Here is a 12,389-nt window from a genome sequence, read left to right as displayed (position 1 = left end):
TGTAGATTACTCCCATTCTCATTATACCTTTGCTTCCAACTATCTCACACCATACAGATTCTATATTAGCATGCGAAACGCATGCTAATATAGAATCTGAATCCGGGAAGGCTTTCGTCGCGCTCAGGCTGCTTTTGATAAGAAGCATGACCCCATCACCCCTTCTATCTTCCCTATCCTTCCTAAATACATTATACATACCGTACTGAAACTCGTCATCCCTTATCTCCGGGTGGCACCACGTTTCCGTAAACCCTATTATGCCAGTGTTATTTGTCCTAACGAGCAGTTCGAATTCACTCATTTTATTGACGATACTTCTGACATTACTGTATAAACAATTAAGACTTAGTGTTCTTGTATAGTTAACTACCCTGACACACCCCTTAAAGTTATTTAAGCTCGTTTCTCTAGTATTAGCTGCTCGCTCATTTGAAACGTTTCTGCCCTCAAAACATCTTGCTAATATGTTCTGTTGTGGTAACAAACAAATACTCTTGAGGTATGTGCAAGAGTTAATTTGACCAATATTATCAGATAAACGCGTATCTATATTATCCTTGTTCCCCCTCCCAAACTAGCAGTTTCCCTGAACCTCAATAATACTGGCAAAAATTCTTGCACCACCTTTGTTTAAATGTATCCCGTCTCTACAAAACGGATTCCTTCTACCTTACATGTGCAGGCCAAGCTGATAGAAATTTCACCCCAAAAGCCTTGTAGAGTCTTTCAAGTCTTGAGTTAATCCACAAGGCTTTCAGCATATAATCTCTCCCATCATGCCTGGGCAGAATTGCAGACACACAGACATTGTAACCTAACTCACGGCATTTCTTCAGCATGGTCCTATATTTGTCTAATAAATCGTCAGATCGTGTATGCTTAATGTCATTAGTCCCCACACAGACCGGGCTAGCCGGGTGGATAAAGTGTCTGCCTGGCAACCCAAAGTCACGGGTTCCAATCCCGCCTCGGGCTTGGATCAGAGTAGAAAATGCAAAACTTTGGGAGGTGCAATATGGCCACAGAAGTCGATGTGCCAACAAAAAACAAAAAATAAATAAAATAAAATAAATTAGTCCCCACATGAATAATAATATTCTCTTTACCCCCCCCCCCCCTTAAAATCTGACAATCTGTTGGTAACATCATTAATAGTTGCTCCTGGCAGACATACCCTGGTTCTAGTCCACCTATCCTTATTACAAAAAATATTTCCCGTTTCCTGACAATGGAGTCCCCTAATAAAACTAAGTCCTTTCGAACCAGAGTAGTTTGCACCTGGTTATTCTGTTCTGGGGCTGGAATCTTGAGTGCCTCACTTAGTTAGTATGTTGCTAGAGTCTTGAGTTCCTGACGAGCTCCCAGTTACATTATTCTCGAGGACAAGCATCCGTTTTTCAGTGACTCAAATTGTTCTAGCCATGCACCAAATTATAACTTAAGTTCAGTGCACTCCTTACAACGGTGACCAAGAAAAGAATTTCCAAGTGAGTTAGGATTATCTACTATGTCGACCTTGGAATTTTATACCACAGGTTCTGCAAAGGATAAAATCATGACTCACCCGGGAATCGCCATCGGCTATTTCCGTATGAGCCATGGTACCCTCTTACGAAGAGTTCAAGGCAGACCTTGTAATAACCATTATGAAATTTACTAATTATTAATTATTAATAAAAGAAACTTTTATTATTAATAAAAGAAAAATATTATTAATAAAAGAATAATAAATATAATTATTTGAAATATAATTTCAAATAATTATATTTATAATATTAAAAAAATCAAACTATTACAGGAAAGGAAAAAACTTATTAAAATAAACTTTACAATATACTAAATAACCTTTGAAATCCTGTTGTAATCCTCTCTTATCTATATTTCTGTACTGTATCTATGAAGAGCTCTAATAGGCATTCTTCGACTATCGACTATATAAATATACTTTGCAAATTTATGACAGAGATATGTTGATTTTAAATCATAAACTATCACCCTAATAACAATACTCGTAATAAAAAAAAATTCGTTTAACTGATCATTTCTGAAGTAATGCCAGTTGTTTATATTTGATACATAACATGATTTTATGACTAAAGGACAATAGAAATTACAAAAATTTATATGGATAAATTATCGATTATTTCCAATAACTGAAATTGCACAGATTGCTGGGAGCATGGATTGTTGATCCAGCAATATGATCCTTGCTGAAGGTGCAAGAAATCACGGTTTACTTTTGGGCATGAGCCAAAAGATAGCTCTTATAACAATTTTTAATCTCTAAAACTGTCCAGCAACTGTAATGCCGTAATCAAATAATCAACTCCTATGAAAAAAATAATAAAAATAAATAAACAACACACACACGCACATTTATTTCTGTGCACTTTCGCGATTGAAATATTCTCTCAAAATATTAAACACATTTTGGTATAAAGTAGGTTAATACGAACTGAAAATGCAAATGTTTCATGTTTCAGACTTCATACTAACCTCACGAAACTAACCAAAAAAAAAAAAAAAAAAAGCTTGAAAATAAAAAAAAAAACTTTGCAATCCTTGAAACAAATGTTATGTGATGTCCACGCGTTTTTGAAATAAACTTTTCATAATGAAAGCAAATTTCTTACGTCCTCCCCAGTGGCGCAATTGGTTAGCGCGCGGTACTTATAAGGCAGTACTAAGTGATGCCGAGGTTGTGAGTTCGAGCCTCACCTGGGGAAGAGTTTTTTTTTTTTTTTTTTTGTTGGTCGGCCGTCCGCCAGTTGGTTACACGGCGCATTATCATCTTATAGCAATTTCGACTACACGCTGCGTGGCCACTTTATTAGATACATCTTTGTAATAGCGAGTAGGTCCTCTTTATCCCTTAGAACAGAATGAAAAATTACACCATCTGGGTCAGATGGTGTAACCCAACAGATCTCTGCCATTGTGGAGCCAAAGAGAACTGGTGGCATGTACTATTCGAGTGCATTGCGTATGCTGATCTGAGACACAACCTTGTCAGCTATACACAGATCTCTGGCGAGCATCTAGAGCTCCTCCTACAGAACCCTAACAACCTCCCTGCACTGCAAACCTACTCAGCTGAAGTCTTTAGGCGCAGAAGAAGGATTAACAGACCACCAGTGGCAAACATCGATGACCCAGCAGTGGACTGAAACCGACCATGTATTTCCCCTCTCCCCCCAGCCTGCTGCATGGGCTGTGGAGCTTGTTTCTGCGGCCTGTGTTCAGGAAGGAAAACATCTCTCTCTCTCTCTCTCTTTCTCTTCCCCCCCCCTTTTTTTTTTTTTTTTTTTTTATAAATATATATGTATATATGTTTTTTTTTTTTTTTTTTCTCGCATTCTACAATCAGTCCATGGCTGTTTTTTTTTTTTTTTAATTTATTTTATTTCTTTAATTATTATTATTATTTTATTATTTAATTTATTTTATTTCTTTTATTCTTATTATTTTTTATTTATTTATTTTATTATTTTTTTTTTTCTCTCTTCGCGTTCTAAATCAGTCACATGGTTGGTTTTTTTTTTTTTTTTTTTTTTTTGCGTTCTTCAGGGTTGCTGTCACTTTTTTTTTTTTTTTGCGTTTTACAGTGATATTATTATTTTATTATTATTATTATTATTTTTTTTTTTTTTTCTTTTGCACCACGGGAAAATCTAAATAAGTATATATGTTTTTTTTTTTTTTTTTTTTTTTCTCTCCTCTGGAGTGGGCCCCTAGAGGAATCTGGCCCACCTTTTGGCAACATCAGGTGGATCAGAGTCTCATATTGAGACAGTACGTGATTAGCTGAGACTGGCCCACCTTCCCGTGGTGTGGACGAGTACCCAGAATCATCTGTCCAGGTGACTGATGCTTCTGGGTAGCCAAGTGGCCAGAACAGAACAACAGAACACACACATAATACACACAAACCGACGTCACACACATATCTGGCCCATTTGTAGTGATACTGTTCTTCACAGAGATACGAGGCGGAGTTGAACTAACGTTCTAGGAGCCGCCCATTACAAAAACACACACACATATCCCTTAGAACAGACTGGATTTGTTGTAGAATGAACTCAACAAAGTGTCGAAAGAGTGCCACAGGGATGCTGATCCATGTTGATTCATTTGCTTCCCACAGTTCTAAACTGGATGATTGTGGATTTATACTCCGAGGAGCTCGTTCCACCTCAGATGTTGCTGAATTGGACTGAGAGCGACTGACGGGTAGACCAAAGCAGCACGCTGAACTTGCTCTCATGTTCCTGGAATCAGTTCTGTACAAGTTGGACCTTGTGACATGGTGCATTAAACTGCTAAAAGAACCCACTCCCAGATGGATGCATTGCAACCATGAAGGAATGCCTGGTACGAAATAATTTACAGATAATCTGTAGAATCCAAATGTTACTCCACTGCACTGTTCATTAACATTTGGCAGAATGGATCCAAGTAATCATTCTATTTTCGCCATATTCTGCTCCTCCTATTAGCATGAAACAGTAGGAACCGGGATTATTCAGACCAGACAAGGTTCTTCCAATCCTCCACTAAGCAGTATTGGTGTTCCTGAGCCCACTGTAACTATACAGTTTTGTTTTTTGCTGACAGGAGTGGAACAAGGTTCTGTCGTCGGCAATCATTCCCCCAACGAGCTGTGCGTTAGCTATATGTTATTTGATTATCGGACCAAATTCGTTTGGTTATCTTATTTGGTTATTGCACCAATCTTGATATATCCGAGACACATTCGTACATGAAAAAGGTAGCAGGAGGATTGTAGTGTAGTTTCCCACACATATCCGTTATATCTGGGAAATGTATACAGGGTGATTCACTACCAGTGCGACAAACTTGCAGGAGGTGAGGGGGCACAAAGACGAATCGGAATCACATAGCATTGCAGAGTCCGAAATGCCTTCGTCATGCGGTAGAGGACGTTGAACGGGAGGTCGCGTGAACAGCGATCTCGCTGGAAGTCAGCATTTGCGAACCGGTTCCCGAGGCAGTAGGATGGACGAGTATTCAAATGTTGAACTGGCCGACATGCACCTCGCGTATGAAGATGCGGACTGTAACGAGTGCGCCGCTCTGCACTTGTACCAGGAACGTTTCCCGCACAGGCGTGCTCCTCATCATAAGATTTTCGCACGTGTGCACAGAAGGTTACGTGAGACTGGTTGTTTCACGAGAGGTACCATGAATCGAGAGCGAGCGACGAGGACGCCGGACAATGAGGAGAATGTCCTACGTCTTGCAGAAGGCAATCCGAGTACGAGTACTCGAGCGATAGGCCAACAATTGGGTATTTCCCAATCCACTGTATGGAGGATACTGTCAACAAACAAATGAGTTCATACCATCTGCAACGCGTCCAATCATTGGAGCCTGCGGATTATCCACTCCGGAGGACTTTTGCTACTTGGTTTCTTCAACAGAAACGGTTCGCAAATGCTGACTTCCAGCGGGATCGCTGTTCACGCGACCTCCCGTTCAACGTATACAGTAACCCCAGAGCAACGTATCAACTCTGCGGTACTACACTGACAGTGGTGGGGAATGAAAAGGACCTGGGGGTAATTGTGCAGGCAGATATGAAGTTCTCTGAGCAGTGCAGACGAGCTGCAAGAGTAGCTCATGGTGTCTTGTCAATGATATACAGGAATTTTTCTAGCAGGGATAAGGAGGTGATTATTCCCTTGTATAAGGCAATGGTTAGGCCACATCTTGAGTACTGTATACAGGTCTGGAGGCCTCATTTCAAGAAGGATGTAGAGCTGCTGGAACGGGTACAGAGAAGGGCAACAAGATTAGTAAATGGAACAAAGGGTTGCTCTTACGAAGAAAGGCTTAAGTTTTGCAAATTACAGAGTCTGGAGACTAGGCACCGGCGAGGTGTATAAGGCTTTGAATGGTTTGAGCATGCTCAATGCCAATGGGATTCTTCATCTTGCTCAGAATAATCACCTCAGAGGGCATAAATTCAAATTGAGGAAGGACTGATGTCGGATAGATGTGCGGAAATTTGCCTTTGGCCAGCGGGTGGTTGGTTGGTGGAACCGACTTCCATCACTTGTTGTTGAAGTTGATAGCCTAAACAAATTTAAAGCTCAACTGGACAGGTATTTCGAACGAACGGAGGGGTGAAATGGGAGTGGGTTTTTTTTTTTTTTTTTTTTTTTGGCTGATGCTAAATAAGCTTGCTTTCTTGCATCATATGCCTCTACTAATGCTAATGCTAATGCTAACGTCCTCTACCGCATGACGAAGGCATTTCGAACCCTGCAATGCTACGTGATTCCGATTCGTCTTTGTGCCCCCTACACCTCCTGCAAGTTTGTCGCACTGGCAGTGAATCATCCTGTATATATTAGGTCATGGAATTATCTAATTGCTACTCGTGGATAAGATTAGCGTATGAACTAAGCGAAGGATTATTCGCAGTTTCTGGATTTCATGATTCGCACATGAAGTATCAGACTGAGTTTAATGATTCACTAAACCATCATAGACTATCAAAATTTCCAAAGGTCTCTTAATTATGCTGTAGTAGTTAGCCGATTTCAGGGTTTCTCTAGTTTCCCAGTGAGTTATACTGTATTTTTCAACCTGCAAAATGTGGAAATCGGTCCGTGAACAAACCTCATATGGATATAAAACACGATGACTCAATATAATTTAAGTCACCGATACACTTAAATCTTAACTATATATTTAGATTGTCGTTTGAAAAGAACATCCACAGGGCAACTTTCATCCACCTGCAACCTAAAAGAAAAGCACGTGGCCCAGAGGACTGCGGCTATTCAAGTCTATTATGGAAAATGTATTATCAAAGGCGTTTGACAATGAGACTTCGGTAATGTGGTTGTGTGAAACTTGTCGCTTTCCCCCTTCCAAAATATGCAGTCCTACGATTTAATTTTTACCCAAAGTTTCTGTTGAAAATTTGCATGCAAAAGTGACGGATATGGACATAATCGATTAGTATGTCAAGCTAATCGGCGCAGCAGTCCAATAACGCGTCCATCACCAATGACGTAAGAATCTGAAGGTGGTATTTTGAGCACGCCTTATAGGTTGGGAAATTTCAATGACGAGTAGTATTCTACTGTGCTGTGCAATATTTAATGTACTTTTCCATGTGCTGTGCAATATTTACTGTACTTTTCCATGTGCTGTGCAATATTTACTGTACTTTTCCATGTGCTGTACGTTAACTTTCTCTCGTAAAACATGAATAATAAGTTGCAGTATAGAAATGCAGTATGATTACAATATGACCTGAATTCTGTAAAATTCCAAGATCTGTTTCCAAATTTGAGAGATTCAACTGAATTCATACCAGCGCGTCAGACGCAGACTACCATGTCAAGTTTAAAGTCACTTAAATTTTTCATCTTGCTCATTCTCGCACTGAATTGAAAACATACAGCATCCCTACGTATTTGTATATACCCATCTGCTTTATATTCGCATGATACAAAAACATGATGCTGTTACTGAAGGTACTCCTAATCAAATTCGAAGCCACTCAGTGTACTGCATCGGCTTATGGTAGTACATGTCGCACGTTCAAACCTACAAAACACAGTCTATTATTGGCTTGTGCCATGAAGACTGATATATTTCTTCTAGTGATAGTTTTTACTTTACTGATGAGCTTAAAATTTGTATTTCTAAATTAATTGGCTCTACAACAATTTCCTTGCTCTCTCTCTCTCTCTCTCTCTCTCTCTCTCTCTCTCTCTGTGTTCTGCACGCCTACTGCCGTCGTTTCAGCAAAGTAGTTATGCTCTTCGAAGATCTCTCTTTTTCCATAGGGCATACATACCATATCAAAAAAAAAAAAAAAAGGTGGAACTTTTAGAACTGGAGAGAAGGCTGGGACTTGATTACTTTTCATCTCGAAAAGCAAGAAATCTCGTCACATTCCCGTCGTCAACGTCTGCAGGGATATATATCACTAATCCTTGCATACAACTGCAAGGATCCAATTATAGTTTAAATTGGATCCTTGAAATGAAATGTCTCCCATTCTCAGTCTAATTACCATCGTACTGACTGAAATTTCTTATTTGCTGTCGACATACAGTGGCAGACAAAAAAAAAAAAAAACTGCATCACTTGTGAATTTTGCAAATAATGTCTTTTGTACAGCATTGTGGGTTGCAGAAATGTTCGAAATGCATATGGGATATATATCTCTGTGAATAAAAAGACTTCACCTGATATACCTAATTGCGGTAAACGTCTTCCCAAAGGGTAAAATGCGTAATTAATGGAAATATGAGAAATCATCCAAATGGCAATCATGACAACCAAACATACATTTTATTGAATTTACGTGTATAAACTGAAATGACAACTTAACGTAATAGTATTATGTACTGCAAATCAGCAAAATAAGTCCTCAATATTTTGTTGTTCCTCCTAGAGCTGCAATTACAGCCTTGCAACGATCTGGCATAGAGTTAATCAACTTCTGGATATATGGTTGCCCAATTTCATGGTACCACACACTTACAATGCTTTCCTGCAGCTGAATCTTACTGTTGGCTTCTTCTGAGCAATATTAGACGGCATTATGTACCAGCAATTTTCAATAGGATTCAAATCTGTACTGTTGCCGGGTCAATCCACCACTGTAATGCTCTCATTTCTGAAGTATTATGACTGCGCCTTAAGGAAGAAAATCGAGGGAAAACATTGGTGTAAGTATGTTTTAAGTTTTGTGAGACAAGAAGACAAATTCATCATTAAATCTAAATAGCATAAAACTTACTAATTTTGTTGTGTGGAAAGGTGAGTGCATGAAACCCTAATAACGGGTTTCAGGCACTCCTCCAAGATAACAGTGTAGGTTTCTGCTTTCACCGTTCCTTTAATAAACTTCATTCGCCCCACCCCTTTGCTTGTTATGCATCCCCAGACCATTTGACCTGCAGAGAACTTTACAGTCGGAGTTATGCAATCAGAATGATATGCTTCCGATTTTAGTCTTCTGACATATCGTTTCCCATCCGAGCTATGCAGATTGAATTTCGATTCGTCAGAAAAGATTACGGTGTCCCATTGCTCTTTGCCCATGAAACATGCGTTTTAGCCCAAGCGAGTCGCTTCTTTCTCATTTGTTGGATCAACAAAGGCTTCTTCTTCTTGGGCCGATACGCATGCAGACGACATTCCGAAACCGTCTTTGGATAGCTCGTGCATTTGTTACAACACCAGAGGCCATCTCAAAGTCCAGTTTTAGATCAGGAGCACTAGCATGGCGATTACTAAGGCATAGCCGTTTCAAAGGTTTCACGCTTTAATTTCAGCACCCGGGATACTGCTGATTGGTAGCAGCCTACTTTATCACCGATAGCACGCGTAGAAAGCCTTTCCTTGGGACAGAGCAACAGATACACCTTTTTTCTTGGTGTCAACTGAACATATGAAGCCATGCTTATACCTCCGTAAAACAGTATACTAATGAGCGTATATACCCTTCCAACGCCGTATTTATAGAAACGGCTGATGTAATTACTGTCGGATGCAATAGAAACGTTGTTTGACGCAATACCTTTGCTTTGAGACAAACAAAATGACTGTAATCAAACAATATCTTATATGTTTCACTACAAATGTTATTTTTTAACGTGATGCGGTTTTTTGGTCCGCCACTGCAATTCCCTATAAGTGTATGTCTTATTTTCGTGTTTAAACTTGTTAACAAACTACTAATTATAACATTAAATTAAGCTTTAATTTACTTTAAATTACATTTAATACCACGTATGTGGTATGAAATGGTACCAGATGTAGTTGGAAAAGAAAGAAATTTCCTATAACAGGTATGATCAATACTCTATACCAGAGGTTCCCAAACTTTCTCGGTTCACGGTGCCCTTATCGTCCCAGTAATTTTTTCACGGCACACCTGGGCCAAAAAGAAATACCTAACACAGTGGTTTTCGACCTTTTAATAATCCGATTCTATCTAATTATTACATAAGTATATATTAAAAAAATATATGTTATACAATAGTCGTTATAATAATATAATTATAAACAAAATTGCAATTCACAATACAAATTATATATACTTATATAATAATTTTATTCTTTATGTAGAGGTACTAAATAAACATCAATTATAGATCACCACAAAATTAAAAAGATACGGCAGGATGAATACCGTACACCTTTTTATAATGAAATAAATATATAAATTTTTAAAAAAAAGTTTAAATAACTTAAATCTAAATTACATGGCACCCCGGTTGAAAACGACTGTTCTATACTAACTTGTTATTGTAACGTTTTCGAACACACTCTGGGGCTCCTTTATCCAGCCAAAAAGGAATATATGAAAATAATATAAAATCAATTTTAAAAAAAAATGATAAAAGTTAAATTCATATTAGAGAAATTTTAAAGAGAGTGAATAGACAAACCAGATTTTGATAGCAGATCGGAAAAATTGAGCAAAGAAGAAAATGTAATGAAAATTTACAATGATAATGATATACCTGGTTACCCAAGCAAAATTATTGCATCTGATCTTATATGCTGGCTTGCTATTGTCTGAAGTGGGGGTCTAAAATTCCTTGCCCAGTGCATGACACCATACTTCCGACAGTAATACTATCTCAACATACTAGATAAGTCTTCTGCTTCTTTTCCTGAAGATTATGAAGGAGTATAGCTATAAGCTACTTTCTTTTAAGTCGTTTTTGTATTTTCTACTGTTTTACTGTATTTATATATGGAGTGGGAAAGCGTTTACGATGTACAGAATTCTGTTTGGGTGAAACTTATGACAGCTCTCGTGGAAACATGGCTTATAGTAAGGCATTCAGCATTGTGCACAAGAATAGCTACGTATGTATTCTCGGCGATTCTTATTGAAGTCTTTATAAATACACTGTACTGTATATTTTAAGCGTGGCCTTCTTGTACTGTAGTTTGCTATTTATATTTGTGGCCGAGTGAAACGTATCACGTTACGTCGTCCATTGTATTGCAGAAATGTCCACGAAACCTAAGAGTGTAGTACTATCCATCAAAGACAGAATGTGATGAAGGAAAGTGTTAATAGTGCGAATTTAGTGGAGGAATAAATAGTAAATATATTCAGTCCCTAAATTTCTTTCGTTAAAATTAAATAAGGGATCAATTTCAAAATTGACTCTACAATTTTAACTGAACCAATCAAAACTAATTACTTCGTATAGCCAACATTGCATTTTATTAGAGGACAAAAAAGTAAGCTTTTAAATATTAAGAAATGGTGTTGGCAGCCATCATATTCAACAATTACAACTATTTCACGAGGAATGCTATGGTTCGTTAACTTAGTAGCGCCAACCATTCGATGCATGTAGTGGCATGAAAAGTTGGAGGAAATATTTTAGACGTCTGGCTGCTAGATATATAAAAAGGAAGGGATGAAGGGTGGATAAGAACGGTGACTACATGAGTCACACTCCTATTCTTCTCCATCTGATTATCAGTGATAAGCAACCAGAATGGAAAGAACCAGAGACAAGAACTTTAGTCTTGATAAAGTTGGAATGCAGATAAAAATATCTCATCTATGCTACTCAGGAATTTACGATCACCTTTAGTGGCGCCATCTGTATTTACCAGTATGGAGGTGGATGAGACCGGAAAATCAAAAAAGGTCAGGTATGAAAAGTGAGCCCAACTGCCATAACGAGAGAGAAGAATTTATAGCAGTCGATCTATAATATATTTGGCTCAAGCAAAACTTCTGAGGAGGAAAGGAATGGACGCTGAATAGGTTACTAACTTTTACACAGATAGGAAGAAAAATAAATACAGATATCCTTCGAGTTAAGCGATTAATGTGCTCTTAGTAATCGTCGCATAAGGCGAAAAGCGTAACTGGGACTCGCATAACTCGATTACCTGTACTTATACTATTTAATCTTTAAAACTTTTCATTTTTTTTTTTTTTTCCAGATTAAATTACTTAACTGGTAAAGTAGGATTAGCTGCTTTACCAATTAAGTAAAGCAGCTTGTGGAAACAGTCCTTTTAAGCCAGGAAATTTCACTTAATTTTTTTTCAGTAGTAGTAGATGCTCCTTGAAAAGATAGGGTATCAGCGGCCGAATTCCTTCTATACTTTCATTTGCATTCATTAAATCTGCCGAGAGACACAGCATCTCACTGGTTTCAGAGTTTTCCTCCTTTTTCTATTATTTTTCTTCTATATAGGTTTTTTTAAATAGTAACTTTATGTTACTTAAAAAAATTAAGTCATAAAGGGCCATTATAGTTTAATGCACTGTAAATATATTTTACCCATAAATCAAAGGAAAAATTAGAACGCTCGAAATCGTATTTTCATGATTTTGTCGGTGTTCATAT

The 12,389-nt window shown here is 38.0% G+C and overlaps 1 protein-coding gene and 1 non-coding gene across 3 annotated transcripts in view; both read left to right on the top strand.

Annotated features, from left to right (window-relative positions):
• smash (smallish) overlaps positions 1-12,389 on the top strand; it is a 291,299-nt gene that overhangs the window by 8,302 nt on the left and 270,608 nt on the right. Inside the window, exon 2 of one of the 2 annotated variants that reach the window (XM_090384895.1) lies at positions 8,444-8,720. The exons of the other annotated variant lie outside the window; for it this stretch is intronic. The gene's annotated coding sequence lies outside the window, so the exon portion shown is untranslated. The remainder of the gene's footprint in view (positions 1-8,443; positions 8,721-12,389) is intronic. 2 annotated transcript variants of the gene reach the window in all.
• On the top strand, positions 2,641-2,729 carry TRNAI-UAU (transfer RNA isoleucine (anticodon UAU)). Its single transcript is given in 2 exon segments — positions 2,641-2,678; positions 2,694-2,729. It is a non-coding gene; the product is annotated as a tRNA-Ile (tRNA).

Source organism: Mastigoproctus giganteus, chromosome 11 (assembly GCF_048544385.1).
Source record: "Mastigoproctus giganteus isolate SK-2022 chromosome 11, ASM4854438v1, whole genome shotgun sequence".
NCBI classification, from domain to species: domain Eukaryota; kingdom Metazoa; phylum Arthropoda; class Arachnida; order Uropygi; family Thelyphonidae; genus Mastigoproctus; species Mastigoproctus giganteus.
Note: the sequence above shows the minus strand (reverse complement) of the source record. Positions and strands in the feature narration are given on the sequence as shown.